Source organism: Electrophorus electricus, chromosome 5 (genome assembly GCF_041902795.1).
Source record: "Electrophorus electricus isolate QZ-2024a chromosome 5, ASM4190279v1, whole genome shotgun sequence".
Classification (NCBI taxonomy): domain Eukaryota; kingdom Metazoa; phylum Chordata; class Actinopteri; order Gymnotiformes; family Gymnotidae; genus Electrophorus; species Electrophorus electricus.
This window is the reverse complement of record NC_137501.1, coordinates 25,050,881-25,069,066: the sequence shown is the minus strand read 5'-3', so window position 1 is coordinate 25,069,066 and position 18,186 is coordinate 25,050,881. Positions and strand designations below refer to the sequence as shown.

Genomic DNA, 18,186 nt, shown 5'->3' with positions numbered 1-18,186 from the left:
TTTAGTGGGCGCAAGAAAAACTGAGTTATACGTCTTAAATATTTAAGCCACTGAAAACACATTACGTTTTAGCTGCATTTAAAAGAGCAGCTTAAAATTGTATTCTTAAGTTTGAAAAGTTCTGAATGAAGATATCTGTTTCTCTACATAGAAATTGTTATATTTCAGAAGGAACTGATGACCATTTCAGAAGGCTGATGACCTATTGTGTGCAGGAACATGTACATAATCTACATGCCAACCCACATCACCCCAAGAATAATGATGGAGAACGGACATAGAAAGTTCTAAAGTTACATATGTATGAAACTGTAGATTATAAATTTGTAGATCAGTGCCCTGTAAATAATATCACTTTTAAAAAAAAAGAATAATAGTTAGATTTATCAATCTAATTCAAATCTAGAGTTGAGAAAGAGTGTTACAATACAGACAGTAATTCATGTGAATTTCACTCTGAAGTTGGTCTGCTGCTTCTTTGCATAGCCTGAATAAAGGAAAACATGGACAAAGACTATATTAAAATATAAAAAATATTTAAAAATGAAAAAGCACATTGGGCAGCTCTTGGGTCCAGCGCAATTCTCACTTTATTTAAATTAAAAACTTTACATTAAAAATGATATGCTAGTACACGGTTCATTATGACCAGTGGAGTTGACAAAAGGAAAAGCACAGTTCATGTTGGTGTTGATAAAGCACAGTTTCTTGGCCTAAAATAATAGAAAAGCAAAGAAGCAGTGGAATCACTTACACAGATCTTCAGGGAAAAGAAGACATTACATCGCTCCTTCACATTTGCAGTGATATTTTAATACAGTTAGTGCAACAGCCAGCATTCGGGGTGCTGATTCTCTGATGCACTCGTGTTTTTATAAAGCAAAACAATAATCAGTATTCAGCAGCAGAAAATCATTTGCCTAGAAGTAACAGTTTATGCTTGCAACTTAATATCAGACTGCATTTAATTTATTTAAATATAAATTAAAGCTATAAAGGACTGATAACCTTACCCATCCGTGCTGTTTGTTTTATACAGCAAAACCAGAGCCATTTCTTGGTCTCAGCATGAAAACACAGTGGTTTCCCTGATGCAGGAGTGTGGAGCACAGTTTCTCTGTCCAGTTTCTCTGTAGTCTTCCATTCAATAAAATAATGTTGTAAAAGGATATTGAGGAAACATGTAAAAGGGTTTGTTTTGGGGTTTTTTTGAGAACCACAAGTTCTGATTTATAAACACAATCAAATTTGCAATATTTCAAGTCGGTGCTATTTATGTGTATTAGTGAAACACAGAAGATGATAGAAAAGATTCTAAATAAACTACTAACCCTGTACCTTCTCAGCATTATCAAAAAGTACTGTAGAAGAATTAGCTGGTTCATCTTGCACAGGTATGATAATTGGAAGTTACACCAGATGGTCCTTCCCCTGCTTTAGTATCAAATGTACTAGAATGCTTTAGCACACAGGCTAACACAAGGTTAGACACTGACAACATCCATGACTAAACAAGACTTATAAACACTCACGATAACAACACAAAACGAGGAACAGGTGCAATACATGGGGAGCATGTGGCCATACGAACGAGCACACACACGGAGACGTCTGGGAGGAGGGACCGTACCGTGACAGAGCCCCTCCGCAACGGTATGACTCCCGGCGCACCAGCCTGTCGGGCTACGGCCCCATGACCAACAGCAAACAGTGAGGCTAGAGGACCGAGGCGGATTTGGGTGGCGGTGGCTTCTCCGACTTTGTGGCAGACGCATCAGGAAGCGCACCACTATTTTCCCTGTCTCTGGGGCGGGCAGTGGCGAGGCCTCCTTCTTGAGTCTTTGAGGCTTTGCGCGTAGGCACCAGAGCGCTGGGGGAGTGTCTTCCGATGACAAGGACGCCGCCTCTCTGTAAGAAACGTGAGGCCGTTTGCTGACTCAAGAGTGGTGTGCCTTAGGAGCGTTGAGAATCGGAGGCTTGTCGCTCTTCAAATCAGTGGACCATGTGTGTAACGTTGAGTGATAAAGAGGCGAACGCATGTACGGAGAAGAGCAAGATTTAATAAGGGCAAATCCAGAATCAGAGGCGTTAAAGCAGTCCAGGGCCAACACGGAGAGCACGGGGATACATGCGTAAACAAAATCACACACGAAGACAAACGGGAAAGCAGGATAAGGCTAGGAAAACGCTCAGGGCTAAACAAGACAGGCTAACAAAAATTAAGGCTTTGGAACACAGATTAAAGAAACCATCAAAACGAAACACATTCAGAAATTCAAATGAACAGCAAAAACTAAGGGAACAAGGCAGGGTTTAAATACAATCAACTAAACGACTGCATGTCCATCCAACCAATGGACGTGCAGTATTGGGCCCTCCTATCGTGTCAGAGCCCCTGCCCAATCAATGGAGGTGCAGTATCGGGCCCTCCTATCGTGACAGAGCCCCTGCCCAATCAGTGGAGGTGCACTCATTTAGTGCCCTCTCCGTTTTTCACATCATCTTCACATTATGTATAGTTATTGTGCGTGTATATAATTCTCTTGTTTAATTGTGAATGTTGTTGGTGTTTAATCTTATAAATGGTAAAAAGTAAAAAAACTTCAAATAGATATATAAACTCTTTGTAAAATCCCAAATCTTTTCTACAGGTTACTACTGGGATTTCTCTAAAGGTAAAGTTAAATGATCTATCGGTATATTGATGCTTTAATCAGTTCAGTGGAAACTGGTTTTGTGTACATATAAATAAGATCAACATTCTATTTGCTAGTGTTTTATTTCTAGTGCATATTGTAGCTATGTATACATTTGAAATTTTGACTCATTCTGCAGGGCCTTATGATTGGTTCAATGCTATTCCAGAATGTTTACCAGTATTCAGCAGAATATTGGTAACAGCAACCAACTGTAAACAAAACATCAGTCAATTTTCAGCAAGATTTTAAGCGTGGTTTCAGAACTTTGCTACAAAAACATTGTTCTAAAACCATCTTCAGAAATGGTAATGCTTTTCTTAGGATACAGAACTTTTGATGTAGGTTAATGATTTAAAGTGTGACAGCATGAAAAATGTTAAAATTTTCTTTGGTTCATGAGCCAAAGAAGTGATGTTTAATCTGTTGTCTCAGAACAATAGGAAGCGTACCTCTACAGGTCCATCTGGCCTCCGAAGGGACATAATACCTTCAGAGCGACTGAGGGATTACTTGGTGGGGGGGGGGGGGGGGGGGTTCAGCATCCACAAGTAAAAGTCCTGAGTCTGAAGCCACAGAGTTCTCAATACAGGTGCTTAGCTCCAGACTGGAACACACTTACAGCTGCATCTCCAAGTCCCTGAAAACTCCTCAGATGAGGGTGGGCCCTGAGCCTGTCTCTGAGAGGCTTGTGTCTGGCTGCATCAGTGGGCAGCTAAGCAGGGACGAGCCCCTGGTGATCCACGGTCATAGAGAGCAGGAGTACCAAATAATTTAAAGCTCTGTGGTGGATCCTATGCTCAGAAGTCCCTCCGGACAGGCCAAGCCCTACAGCCTGGACCTGGGCCACAGGATCAAGCAGCGCCTGTGGGAAGCGCTCTTCTGTCCGATTCTGCGAGAGGAAGTGAAGCCTGATGGACAGTTCGATCTGACTGAGACCTTCTCTACTCCAGTTTTCAACAGCTTCGTGCTGCACTTTGAAGTGGACATGAGTGGAGAACCCATGTCTGAACAGCCTAAGAAGAAAAGGCGAAGACATTGACTTTATTATTATTATTGTGATTGTTATTGTCATCCTTGTTTGTATTATTATTATTATTATTCTTATTATTATTATTATTATTATTCTTGTTCTATAAATATCTATATTATTGTTGTTGTGATTATTATTATTATTGTGATTGTTGTTATTAACTTTTTATATTCTATATGTAGAGTTTCTGTATTGTTTAAAATTTGTTTAAGCTGTTCTTATTTTTAAATTTAGTCAATCAGTCTGTCCTTTGTAAAATAATTGTGTAATAGTTCATGAGATGTCATTGTAATAACATTTTAAAATGATTTTGCATTATAATAAATTTACTGTAAATAACAATAACTTTAAATGTTTAAGGTGTGGCATCTTAAATAAATTGATAGAACTGTACATCTTTTTTCTAATGTTACAATTCGAGTCTTAATTTACATCTCTTATCAGTGGAGAATGTACTTGGTCACACCTTTCCTTTAGATTCCTTTTGTACACACTACAGACTGTGACCTTGAGATGCTTGAATGAAAGTTGAACATTCACCCTTGTGTATGAGTGCCAACTGTTAGCTAATGCATCATGGTGAGCCTATCCTTGTTGAGTTACTTACTGAGATCATTCTCATAGCAAGTTCATTACACCTTGTGTACTTGTACTGCGGTGAGCAGTTTCAATCTTAGTTACAATCTTAGTTATCAAAGACTCACTCCACCCTGACCACAGCCTCTTCTCTTAGACACCATGACAAAACAAATCACCATCGCAGCTTGAGAGCAAAAATCGAGCCTCTTAAGAGGTGTTATGTTCCACAGGCAATTTGACATCTTAATGTGGTACACATGAACTCAATTTTCTTTGCATACATGTACATTGCACTTGTAATGTCCAGTATGCATCGAAATGTCATCAAAAGAGATATCTGTTGGTAGCTGAACATCTCCAACTTGTACAATGCGATGTTTCTTCTTTGTGTCAAATGAACTTAAATATTGAAACATCCAAAAAATACTGCTGTTTGGACCAATGGAAGTACTTTCATGTTACCTTTGATAGCTCAGTTGGTAGAGCAGATAATTGTAGAAGTTAAGACTGTAGTTCTTGGGCTTCCTGTTCAAATGTGGCTCGAAGGAAGTTTGTGTTTTCACCTAAAATCTTCCATGTTACATGAGCGAAAGCAGAAGACTTTCCAGAACCTGCAATCGAATCAGCTGCGGCGGTCAGATCGCTGAATCCTAGCCACTAGACCACCAGGAATAACGCTGCATGTTTGTCCTAACACAAACATTTTTCAAAGTCTGCAGTCCTACTATACTGATGACATTTGGATGCACACTGGACTGGGTATGCATGAGAGGAAACAGGCCATTAAGCGAGTTATTCGTCTTTCTTTTTGTTTTATAAAAAAAAGAAGTTTGTAAGAGTCAGGAATTTTTTTACCCTCTGGCATCACTCAAGAAAAGTGGGAACGCTAGTGTCACTAAAACATGGAAAGAGCCATTATTGTAATTTCTTGTATACACAGGGAGAAATCTTCAGGCAGAAATAAAAAGGTTAGGTGCTGTTGGCATGATAACTTCAGAGTTTCAAGAGGGTGGGGATGGCATTCTATTATACTCACACGCACACACACACACACACACGCACACACACACACACACACACACACACACACACACACACACACACACACACACACACAAACATACACATATTTATATATATGGCTGGATCTCAAATGTAACACAACAGCCTGCTGCCAATGTGATATTTTAGAAATATATATATTTTAGACATGTCCTGATCAGGCAGACCACCAGACAAAATGGGCCCTTGTAATAGGATTTTGCCATCAGAGCTACAGAGTTTTAAGAGGAGAGGAAGAGCATTCATTATATGCAAACTGACTGGATTTCACATGATACATAGCATGCTTTAACACTACACTGCCAAAGAAGTTAGCTGACAGATGTGTCATCATTCCCCATTCGATAGTTCGCTGAAGGAGTTCACTGTTGGAAAGCTCTTAACATGTCATGTCAGTTACGATGTCCTGGATTGGGGAGGATGAGCAAACCAGACCATGTGGTTCTTTGTATCGCTTGAGAAGACTGGCATACAGATACCATATCAAAGCTTGAGACTTATTTTTGGTATCCTGAATCCTTCCTGAAGTAGCTAGGAAGCTTTGCTTCTATCCTGAATAGCTCAGTCAGTAGAGCATCAGACTTTTAATCTGAGGTCCCTGTTTAAGTGAAAATATTGTTACTTTGCCATTAACGTGTGCTTAAGAAGTTTCTTGAAATACCTCTAGATCAACCTAAGTCAAGGGACAGGACCCTGTTGCCTTGAGCCTTGCTGATTAAACTGACATGTCACATCTGTTTCCCCCAGCTGTGATTCTGTGCATTGGCTGTTATCCCAGGTTAGGCTAGCTAGTTCTCCTGGCAAGGATGAAAATTCAAAATCCTTCCTACTTTAAAAAATCAACACTTCTGAGCCTATCCTTTTTGAGTTAATTACTGAGATCATTCTCATAGCAAGTTCATTACACCTTGTGCACTTATTGTAGTGTGGTGAGCAGTTTCTATATTAGAGCAGACTTGTTCAAGTCACAGAATCCATTTACACTAGAATGAAAGTTGAACATTAACACTTGTGCACGTGTGCCGACTATTATCTAATGCATAAAGTCATTTCGGAACAAACCTGTGAGGCAATTGTCTTTCAGGCAAAGTGTCTGTATTCAGGCAAGGACATGTGCATGTTCAATTCCTTGGCCTGTACTTCATTATCTGCAATTTACTGAGAAAGACCTGACAACAGTTGAATACCTTCGGTTGTTGTCTGCTACCTCGTCTCTGTCTCTCTCTGTGTTTGTATGATAGGCACCACTGCATGCCATGCACCAGGCCTCCTTTCTTGTGAGGCTGTCCCTCATGACATCTATGGAGTGCATAAGTGAATACTAAGTAAAAGTATTCCTTTAAGATCTGAAAACCTTTGATTGTTGCCTGATACATCGTCTCTGTCTCTCTCTGTGTTAAATGCAGTCTGCTCAGGTGATGGTGTTGACAGCTTCTAGGATTTCACTAGATCCAAAGCAGTGTCAAACCTGTTTTTACATTTAAATGTTTTAACCTGGTTTTGTTCACAAAATAAGAAACAATACACATTATAAATGTTAGGTAGCTACATATTTATACTTCTTGTACAAACTAAGAAAATAATAGAACACTAATTTAGTTGTTTGACATATTGACACCTGAGCAAGACATGAGTGAGGGATAAAAAGGCAGGATATTAGTCACACAAAGCACTGCCAAAAACGTTTAAAAACACAGATGTGGGGAAGCCCATGAAGCCCATTATATATCTTTGCTGTTACTGTAAAAAGGCCAGTTGAAATATGATCACAGACAGTTATGGACTGTAATTAATATGAAACTACATGACGATATTGGAGCTATATAACTTACTTTTTTAATATAGTATTCTCTAAAATAATGTAAATACATTGAATATATGAATAAAAGTGTAGTAAAATCATCCAGTGTTGTACTTTATTATTTTCAAAGCAGGACCTTAGGTACTTATAGCCAAGGAACTGTGTCAAATCAAGTTGCCCTATTACGATTGAATGTTTACTATTACTATTACAATTGTAATGTGAATAATGTGATACAAATAGAGCTAATGAAGTACAAACTCATATAACTCACAAGTAGCTGCTACTTTGTTAAAAGTTATAAATGTCAATTAATTATTCATATTGTTGTTTGTGGGGAATTCAGTAGGTTGACTAATTCAAGCAACTCTCAAAGTATCTGCATAACCTGAACCATACATTATGAACACATGCATTAAAATAAAGTTGAATTCATGTAAAGATTAGGCAAGGAATGAAAGGAAGAATTAAGTAGGTCCAGCAACTAAGGGAATCCTCTCACTTTGTCGTCAACTGCACACTTCTTAGGGGTCACAAGAGAATAGGAGTCCTGGTGCGTAACATGTGGCGGTCCCTGCCATGCGAACACAGAGAGAGACAGAGACGAGGTACCAGAAAAAAACAAATGTATTCAGCTGCTAACAGAATCCTCTCACTTGTCTTCAGTCATGTACTCCGCAGCTGTCATGAGAGATATCCTCACTGGAAAGGTGTCCTGTTGCGTAGGCTCTGCCGTATCCTGCCGTACGAACACAAAGAGAGACGGGGGGACAAGGTACCAGAAAATAACCAAATGTATTCAGCTGCTAAGGGAATCCTCTCGCCTAGTCTTCAATCATGCACTCTGTAGGTATCACAAGAGACATCCTCAATGGAAAAGCATCCTGGTGCATAGCATACAGTAGCCACTTCTCATTGACAAGATGTCACGGCCCCTGGACCTGCCCCACGACTGTCCGCTTGCTTGTTCTTAATCCAGCCAACCAGGCTGAGAATGAATCGTTTCTGCTCTGTGAATTGGGAGAAAGGGACAGTGTGTGGAAGCCCAACCCCAGTCATATACGTTTGCTGCTAACAGTACCATTATCATCACCCACTCTGGTGCACTAGTTTGAGTGTATTAGAACTAGTAGCACTGCTGAAGCATTACATGTATCTATAGCAAATATTCTGACCATGATGAAGTGATAGGTTGGTTAAGGCAAACTGTGTATGCAATACATGTTGCTTAAGTCACTTGCTCTAATTGTACACAACTCTAAATCTACACGACTGCACATTAGTTAAAGTCTACATAGTGTCAGTCATGTGAAGTACAACTGAGAGTTCTCCTGTTGTATTCTTCCAATGGACATTTTCACAATCAAGTTCTGCGTAAGTGGAGGCAAAATAATATGAGCTTCACATCAAAGAACATTTTAAACAAATGGACTGATGACCGTATGGCTTACCCAGTATAGCGAGAGTTCTATATACACTTCAAGACTGACATTCTATACTTGATCTCATATTTACTGTTTCATCTATATTTTAATGATAAAGAGCATAAAGCTAAAGCAACAATACAATGTCATTGTCTAGTCCATTATGAACTGCCAGTTATATGTATGTTATACATGTTTATAATAAATGTGCTGAGATTTTAACATTAAAGTATCCCAGTAGAACTAGACTGTTTGATTAGGGTTAAATCCAGCAGGTGCTTAAAATACAGGTACATTTTGCAACTCTGCTACTACAACAGCACTTTGTCAGTGTCATAAGACTGCATATTTACATGCAATGGGTCATAATGCCATTACGAATATTCCAGATATTCAATGGCATGTTTAAGAACTGCACATCCGGATGAACAAAATGCAGAGCAAAACACACAGAGAATTACTCGCCATTCAAAAGCAGACACCTGTGCAAAAGTAGGGAAACATAATACTGAGTGTGTAAAATTTAAAGAGGAAGTAGCACCGATAAAAGGCCCATGAGTTATTGTGAGTTCCACAGCGGTGTGATAGTCTATAAGCTTATAAAGGGAAGGAAACAGTTAAGTGCACAGAGTAGTGAGGTATCTAAAGAAGAATGTTCATTTGTTTTAATAACTTTTTAGCTGTAATATAACTGATGAAGTTCTCCATTTAAATTTTTTAAGGCGTTGTATGCTCGTTATAATCACCAGAGGGCGATAGCGTGCTTTCTGAAATCAAGAGAAACTGAGACGTATGTCTGAAATATTTAAGCCACTAAACACTTACACACACTTGAACCCTGTTTTAGCTGAACTTAAAGGAGCAACCTCAAAAAATATACTCTTAAGTTAGAAAAGTTCAGATAACTGTTCCTCTACCGGAAGTGGTCATAATTTTTCTTTTTAAACCCGTTCATTAGGGGGATAATACTACGAGTGCTGTACATCAATAATACTTCAGACTGTATCTTGAAACCATAATGTTGAGATTACATAGATAGCAGGCTGATGTTCTTACATGACTTTGCAGTTCAGAAAAGAAAAAAAAACTCGGAAGAGAAAAACGAAGAGATTCTACATGCCAACCTATATCCCTCAAAGAATAATGAGGGAGAACAAACATAAAAAGTTACAATGTTCCATATGTACGAAAATGGTACATTATAAATGTGTAGATCAGTGCCCTGTAAATAATATCACTGGACAAAAAGAATAAGATTTAGCACTGTCTAATTCAAATCTAGAGCTGAGGAAGAGTGCTATATTACACGCAGTGATTCTTATTAATTTACTCTGTAGTTGGTCTTTATAGTGAAGAAACATTCTCCTTTTAATGTTATATTTTCTTTAAATGCTAAAATTCTAAACTATGTCAGTGTTTTAGTTAGCTGCAAAAATGCCCCCATTGTGAAATTTGTATTTCTAATGTCACAAGAACACTTTATTTACATATCTCTACCTATTCAGCCTATAGAGGTTTAGCACACCCACTTAAATTGCCTTTCTCAGGCATTTCAGCTCGGAGTACTTTTTGATTGAAGCACAATACAGGCCAGCCAATCGTAAAGGAGCTCATTCATCTTACATATGTCTTAAAGGTGCAGTAGCAACAGGTGCCTGTTTAATTCCAAACGATATATATATAGAGAGAGGTTGTAAATTGGTTGTGTAAAAATGAATTGTGATTGTTAAGCCACACAGATGTAAGTGGACATCAAGGGAAAAAATAGTGTGGGTGCCAAGTATGGTGATTGTATCTTTAAAGCTGTAGGAAATGTTACATTCAGAATGTTTGTGAGATAAAAAAAAAAAAAAAAAAAAGATATAATTACTATCCATGGTGGAATTTACTGTGTTGCAGACAACATAGGCAGGGATTAGACTGAAAAATGTCAGAGTATTTTTAATGCTGTTTATTGCTGTCGTCAGAGGTTATGCAGCCATATCCTCCCTAGCAAGTACGGCTTCAAATCCTAACAGTTTGGCCGCCTGCAGACACAAATACCGTGTTGAGCAATATTTAATTACATCTACTTGAAATGCATAGTTCATAGCATTGTGAGAATTTATGGAAAACAAGCGTTAGGATTGCTCTGCTCCACTGCAGACTTTCTCACTCTAGCAAACATGGCTTCCAGGTCCTCAATACATTTATGCCTGTCATCGTCATCGTATGTCTGATTCAAAGGAGTTTTGAAATTAATATTTTTAGGTACAATCTTTTTGGAAGAGTCCAGTTCCACCTGTAGATATGAGTAGAAATATTGTTGAACAGTATTTAAATACATTTAATTGAAATATGACTTTAATTACAGTTTGATGCATTTGTAATTTATAATTTGTATTGGACTGGAAAAGAAACAAATACAATTTTTATCGCATAGCCGTTATCACATAGCCTGCAGGCCTAATGATGTAAAAATGTGCCCCCAAACATCAAATGTTCAACAGAAATAACAGGACCTGACACACTAAGGTACCGTAGACCCATTCAAATTGTACTATTGGAATAATAAATTCCAATGCATTCAGTCATTTTAGCTAGTGTTGATTTTGATTCTCGCCACAATTATACTAATAATCAGTGTTACAACTCAGCATGCAAAGTCACCAAACAGTCGACTGTTAATTCTATAGTAAGGAGAATGTAAAACAAACAAACCCACCAACAGTATTTTTTTTTCCTGTAACTGACAAAGATTGCATATGCTAAATGTATGTGTCCTAAATATATTCTAAATACATTTACATTTGTGTTTTTAATTAATTTCTCGAACATTTGTTGAAATGCATTTGTAATTTATATTTAGAGACATTTCAGTGTACTTAAGCATTAAATTAGCATCACTGTTCACCATAGCTGTTTTTCCATTTTTTGTGGCTTTTGTCCCTTGCCTCAGTATGGCTTTAAATCATTTGTCTTGGTTCTACTTTACTTACTATGGCTGATTCAGTTCCCTCAGTAGTCAAGTCATTCTTTATTAAATACTTTCTTCGAGTATCTGTTTAAAAAGTAACAGAAAATGTCTTATTAGCGTTGTATAGATACTTAGAACACTTCTACGTATATCTCTCTCTCTCTCAGACAAACACACACACACAGTTCATCCAAGTGGTGGCTGTGGTCAGAACTTACCCTTAAAGAAGTCATCCTCTGAGGTCGTGTTCCTTCTCTTATCACCGTTCCGACAGCAGCAAGTGAACAATAGCACAAGCTGTGTGAATATTCTGGCAGGGATCTGGGATCGTGTCTTTTCGTTCTTCTTTTTCTCATATTTACCAAATATACTGTGCTTTTCCTCTTCATACTTCTCAGAAGGAACAGGTTCCTTGCGTCTTGGATTGGAATCGTAACTACCAGACTGACGCATAATAAATTTAGTTTTGAAAATCCAAGTGTAACTTGATAACAGAAGAGATCGTTTGGGTAAAACAGAAGAAATGTGATCTGTAGACTAAAAATGGTTCACAGAAATTGCTCATTTGAAAAATCTGTTCTTTGACTACATCATAATCGCATAATTGATGCGGCTGCATTATGACATCACACGTCACGTCTGCAATAGTTTTCAATTTACACCAACCCTAAAGAGAAAATGATTAGCAAATGTAGTTGCTAGTGATTGTCTAGTGATTGCAAGCAATGACTATTCGTGCTCTGCATTCTTGCGTATTTATTTATGCTAGGCTGTACATAACGCAGCCTTAAAAACATGGGATAAAAATCCCCATGTAACAAAATTCAGGTTCTGTCTAAATACATGGCTAGCTAGCTAGTTATTTCACAATCCCATTTAGCACATATATCGTGGCGAATGTCCTGAACAAAACGCGCTGTACCTAATCCCCATAAATGACATCTCTCTCACTGAATAAAAACTTGGATGCTTCAACAGTATACAGTGGGAGAAATGGCGATCACCTTTAAAAGGATTTCTTACTGTAGGCCTATTATAAACAACATGGAGGAAATAAAAATAAAAATACTTGAGTCAGACCGTGGGCACAGGCTGCTAATAAATCAAGTAAATGAAACTGGATGGACTGCTTAATTTTGTAACAACACAACATTTATGGTGACAAGGATGTTTCACACATACACTCTTAAGTGATGCTGACCTCAATATCCATATTTCACATTGTTACTGTAACACTATAGATGAGCCTAAACCTCACATTCTCATCACGTTGATAAGCTTTTTGAAAGTTCCGCTCTGCACGTCTCTGAAAGGCAGGTGAGTTAATCTCCTGGAAACATAAAAGCATGACACTAAATCTTTCATTTTGTTCTTATATGCGAGTTTTCAATAATTCAAAATTCTTGTTAAAACTCTGGAACTCTGTTGTAGCTCACTCTCTCTGTTTTACATTGCCAGATCGCTGGACAGGAGTATGTCCGGCTTTGACTCACCTGCCCTGCACTGACCAGTACCGCCAGCAACCACAACACATGTGGAGACGTAATCCTCTTTAACTACTTGTCCTTCCTCCATGTATATACACTCAAAACTCCAGTTTAGATTGGTTAATGGCACTTACGCCAGCACACTGTACCGGTTTGTTCAACGGACCTGTTGGTGTGTATGCGCAACTTGGAGCAGGTGCTGCTCTACAAGGATTTATGCTGCTGCTTATTGTCACTCTCTCACGAGCACAAGCCCTCATCTACTTTAACAAGGCTAAGTCACTGATAATGTAATAACAAACATGTTTGACAAAATACTAGGTCATGGTTTGCAGTCTGAAGTACTTCTGACCTGCTGAGAGTTAGCCTGATTTGATTTAGCTTGTTCTTAACCTTTGTTTAGTATGTTACGTAAAAGCTCATGGAAATATTTTCGATGTAACATAAATGTACCTGACCATTTTCACTGAAAGAGACTGGTAGCTACAGGATTACATGAAGCTACAATCAGAAACGATTTCTAGTCACCGAGCATTATTGATGTGAATAATTAGAATTTAAATTAATTCATATTTTGTTAATTATGTAAATAAGTTGCAATCTTGGAAGACAGTTTGTATTCACTTTCTATATGACAGTTATACATTTTTTTGTTTGTTTGTTGTCTTAATGTAATTGACAATCATGATCTTATAGTTTGTTTTCTAAGTGTGTTTCCACATTACCTTTGACTGTTGTATGCCTTGTATGCCTGTTGCATTTAGCCCCTCATTCCGTCTCTAATTTTTGACATGTACTCTTGACATAAGTCTTGCATAAGCAGAAAGTCGATCAGCCCCCATTTAAAAATGGTGAGCTTTGACTGTCACGTTAATAACACCACGCACGTGCACACATAATGCTTCGACTGTCCTGCACTTTAAATATCTTCTGAACATTATGGAGAGTGTGCATAGTTACCAGTTCCCTTCGTGCAAAAGGGTCGTCTTAGGTTACTGTAAAGACTAATGCACATTTGGAATCCTTTCTTTTGCTGAGATGTTACTAGCTCACACGATACTCAAAAATGAGCACAATCATTGAAATGCGGATATCATTGGGTACAGGGGTGCCTAGCCATAGTCATGAATAACTGAATATAAAAGGCTGAACAATCTACTATAAGCAATTGCATATTTCATTAGGTTTTTTTTGAATAGGCTGTAGTAATTTCAGGAGCTCAGGCAGGGGCATATTTATATTTATGAGTGGTTATGCCACACCCACTGAAATAAAAGCTGAGGATGTGATTGCAGAGGTAGGAGGAGCCAGAGCAGAATATTACAGAATATTACATTGCTTGAATAGTGGCTCTGTCTGCCCTGGCGGTATTATTGAAACCGAAAGGCTGAAAGGATGGGGAGAGAGAGAGAGAGAGAGAGAGAGAGAGAGAGAGAGAGAGAGAGAGCGAGCATGTATGAACATATTCTTGTCACGGTACGACCCCCCCCAAACGTCTCCCCGTGTGTGTTTGCTTGTGTGTGTGTGTGTGTTCATCCGTGTGGCCACGCCCCCTTGTGTTTCACGCCTGCTCTTCGTTGTGTTGTTATTGTTTGCGTATATAAGTCCTTTGTGTAAACGTTAACGTTGTCAGTGTTTGATCCCACGATAGCCTTAGTGCTACGTTGTCTTCCATGTCTCTAAATAAACATCGTTATATGCATCACGGCTCCTCTTTTGTATCCTGCCAAGCCTCCCTGCGTTACAATTATAAAATTTGATAAAATACTAGGTCATAGTTTGCAGTCTGAAGTACTTTTGACCTGCTGAGAGTTAGCCTGATTTGATTTAGCCTGTTCCTAACCTTTGTTTAGTATGTTGCGTAAAAGCTCATGGAAATATTTCAGATGTAACATACATGTAACTGACCTAGTAGAGCAAAATTACAGAATTGTAAGGAGGAAGTGACGTTCTTGGGGCATATCATTAAGGGAAATACACACAGGCTGTCTCAAAACCGAGCACAAGCCATAATTTGGCTACCTAAACCATAGTGGCATACTCCCCTCTAACTGTTTTAGTCCCACACACAGTACACCGAATACTGCAGGACCAAAGAGTGTCACACTTATCAGTGTGACACTAGACTGCACAGTGTACAGTGGTGCTTGGACGCACACACCTACAGGCAAACCTTGCCTACCCAAATCATACATGCAGGGCCTAATCAGAATCGCTCATGGGCGTAGCCATATGAGCAAAGGGGGAATCGTGGACAGCATATTAAAGTATTGGTTTGCGCCAGAACTCATAATACTTCCCCAAAACTTTTTGTTCCAGCTGTCTTGTTTGTGCGCAGCACTCCCCAAAGGGAACCAAGCACGGTGGACAGGACCACACCAAGTCCTGTTAACAACCCACACTGCTGTCAAAATAGAAGGACAAGGAACCTGGGTACATCACACACACTGTAAGAAGGCTCCGACACCAGCCCCAACAAATCCTGTCACAACACAACAGAAGTGCTGTTTCCGGAGGAAACGAAAAGGGGTGGACTTCTATGAGATTAACGTGAAGTCTATTGGAAGTAGTGACAACTGAGTAAAAAGGGTTGGTTTTTTTTCCAGTTACCACGGTTTTATCAAGGGTAGGTATGTGATACAGAATGGAAGACCGACCTATTCATGCTCTGCATTCTTGCATATTTATTTATACATAAGCCAGCTTTAAAAACATGGGATGGAAATCCCATTTAACACAATATGCACTGTTTTACATTCAAAGTGAAATAAGTAACATTCACCTTTTAATATATATATATATTTTAAATGTTAAAATTCGTAACTATGTCAGTGTTTTAGTTAGCTGCAAAAATGCCCCCATATTGAAATTTGTATTTCTAATGTCACAAGAACACTTTATTTACCTATCTCTGCCTATTCAGCCTATAGAGGTTTAGCACACCCACTTAAATTGCCTTTCTCAGGCATTTCAGCTCTGAGTACCTTTTGAATTCATGTGAATTTCACTTTGAAGTTGGTCTATTGCTTCTTTGCATAGCCGGAATAGAGGAAAACATGGACAAATACTATATTAAGATTTAAAAAATATTTACAAATGAAACAGCACATTGGCCAGCCCTTGGGTCCAGTGCAATTCTAACTAGGCCTGCAAGCCATGACACAGTCGCAAAATCAAAGAATTTAAGGAGAACTTAAAGGTTTACTTTAAATTTAAATGAAAAACCTTACATTAAAAATTGAAATGCATATAAATTAAACCAGAGCCATTTCTTGGTCTCAGCATGAAAACGCAATGGTTTCCTAGATGCATGAGTGTGGAGCACAGTTTCTCTGTCCACAGTTTCTCTGGAGTCTTTCATTGAATAAAATAATGTAAAAGGATATTGAGGAAACATGTAAAAGGTTTTTTTGAGAATCACAAGTTCTGATTTATAAACACAATCAAATTTGCAATATTTCAAGTTGGTGCTATTTATGTGTATTAGTGAAATACAGAAGATGATAGAAAATATTCTAAATAAACTACTAACCCTCTACTTTCTCAGCATTATCAAAAAATACTGCAGAAGAATTCGCTGGTTCATTTTGCACAGGTTTGATAATGGGAAGTTACACCAGATGGTCCTTCCCCTGCTTTAGTATCAAATGCACTGGAATGCTTTAGCACACAGGCTAACACAAGGTTAGACACTGACAACATCCATGACTAAAAACTCACTGACAACATCCATAGCTTTGTGCGTAGGCACCAGAGCTCTGGGGCTGTGTGCCATACATGAGGAAGTGTCTTCTGATGACAATGATGCTGCCTCTCTGTGAGACACGCAAGTCTGCTTGCTGACACCTGAGTGGTGTGCCTTAGGCGGAGCCTTGAGTGCTGGAAGCTCGTCGCTCTCAAAATCAGTGGACCATGTGTCCATCACAGAGGAGGAATCCTCATGGAGGGCTTCCTCCACCTCCATTGCTGGACCCTCCATGCTGTCGACCTCCGAGTCCTACAGAAGGCTGACGTCGTGGTTCTCTTCACTCCGTCCGCAATACCTGTAGACCTCCCGGTAGTCCATATAAGGATGCTATTATATGGACTCTGCAGAGACCGAACCAGGATACTGGTCATAATTGTACCAGTTCTGGTAGTCTGTCGAGAATCTGTAGGACTCCACAGAGTCCTTCCCTGGATTACACTCAGGGGCCCGGAAAATCCTCCAGAGGCACTCTCCCCTGTTGTAGTAGTGAGAGTGCCCAAGAGTATGGAGGGTTTCCCCGCAAGGGCTGGGAAAGAGCGGTAACACATTTTCTTCCTGTTTCTTCCCGGGCATCCTTCAGCGGCTGGTGTTTCTGTAATGTTGGAGGCTAGGCATGGATGCAGGATTGAGCCAAGTATGAAAAAGTGACGTTTATTGACACGAAACAACTGACAAAAGGCTAACACAATGTAAAACACTGACAACATCCATGACTAAACAAGAGACTTATAAACACGATAACGATACAAAACGAGGAATAGATGTGTTACACGAGGAGGGCGTGGCCATACGACCGAACACACACACACACACACACAAACACACACGTAGATGTGTGGGAGGAGGGGTCGTACCGTGACACTGCTCTTCTATGTAAGTCATGTACATCGAGTTAATGGGCTGAAATACATACATAAACACAAACATACATGCATACATCACAGATGCAAAACATTATGTCATAAGCGCATAATGATTATCACACACACACACACACAGTGTTACATGTGAAGGACTGGGATATATGTTAGGGAAGCCTGAGCCACTTTGTCAAAGGCCACTTCGTAAAAAGTACAGACAATAGAGTCAGGGGATGGTATCTTAGTTACCGATACAACCTTCAAAGGTGTTATAGAATCAGCTGCATTGGCAGCACAAGCAGCATATTAAACAGCTGGTTATAATGTTTTGGCTCACTGGTGTGCATACATACATATACACATACATACACACATATATACACACATATATACATACACACACACACACACACACACACACACACACACACACACACACACACACACACACACATACATACATGTGACATACTAGCTACCACAGTACCTTAGCTAGCATGAGATGGATAGCGCCACTCTCGGCGTGAAGATAAAGATGCT

General features: G+C 39.1%; 1 long non-coding RNA gene across 1 annotated transcript; it reads right to left on the bottom strand.

The window, feature by feature from the left end:
- Window positions 1–578: 578 nt before the first annotated feature.
- Window positions 579–2,340, bottom strand: LOC118242023 (uncharacterized). Its single transcript, XR_004776508.2, has 3 exons — window positions 1,631–2,340; window positions 1,014–1,137; window positions 579–713 (listed from the first exon to the last, which is right to left on the bottom strand). It is a non-coding gene; the product is annotated as an uncharacterized LOC118242023 (long non-coding RNA).
- Window positions 2,341–18,186: the final 15,846 nt, after the last annotated feature.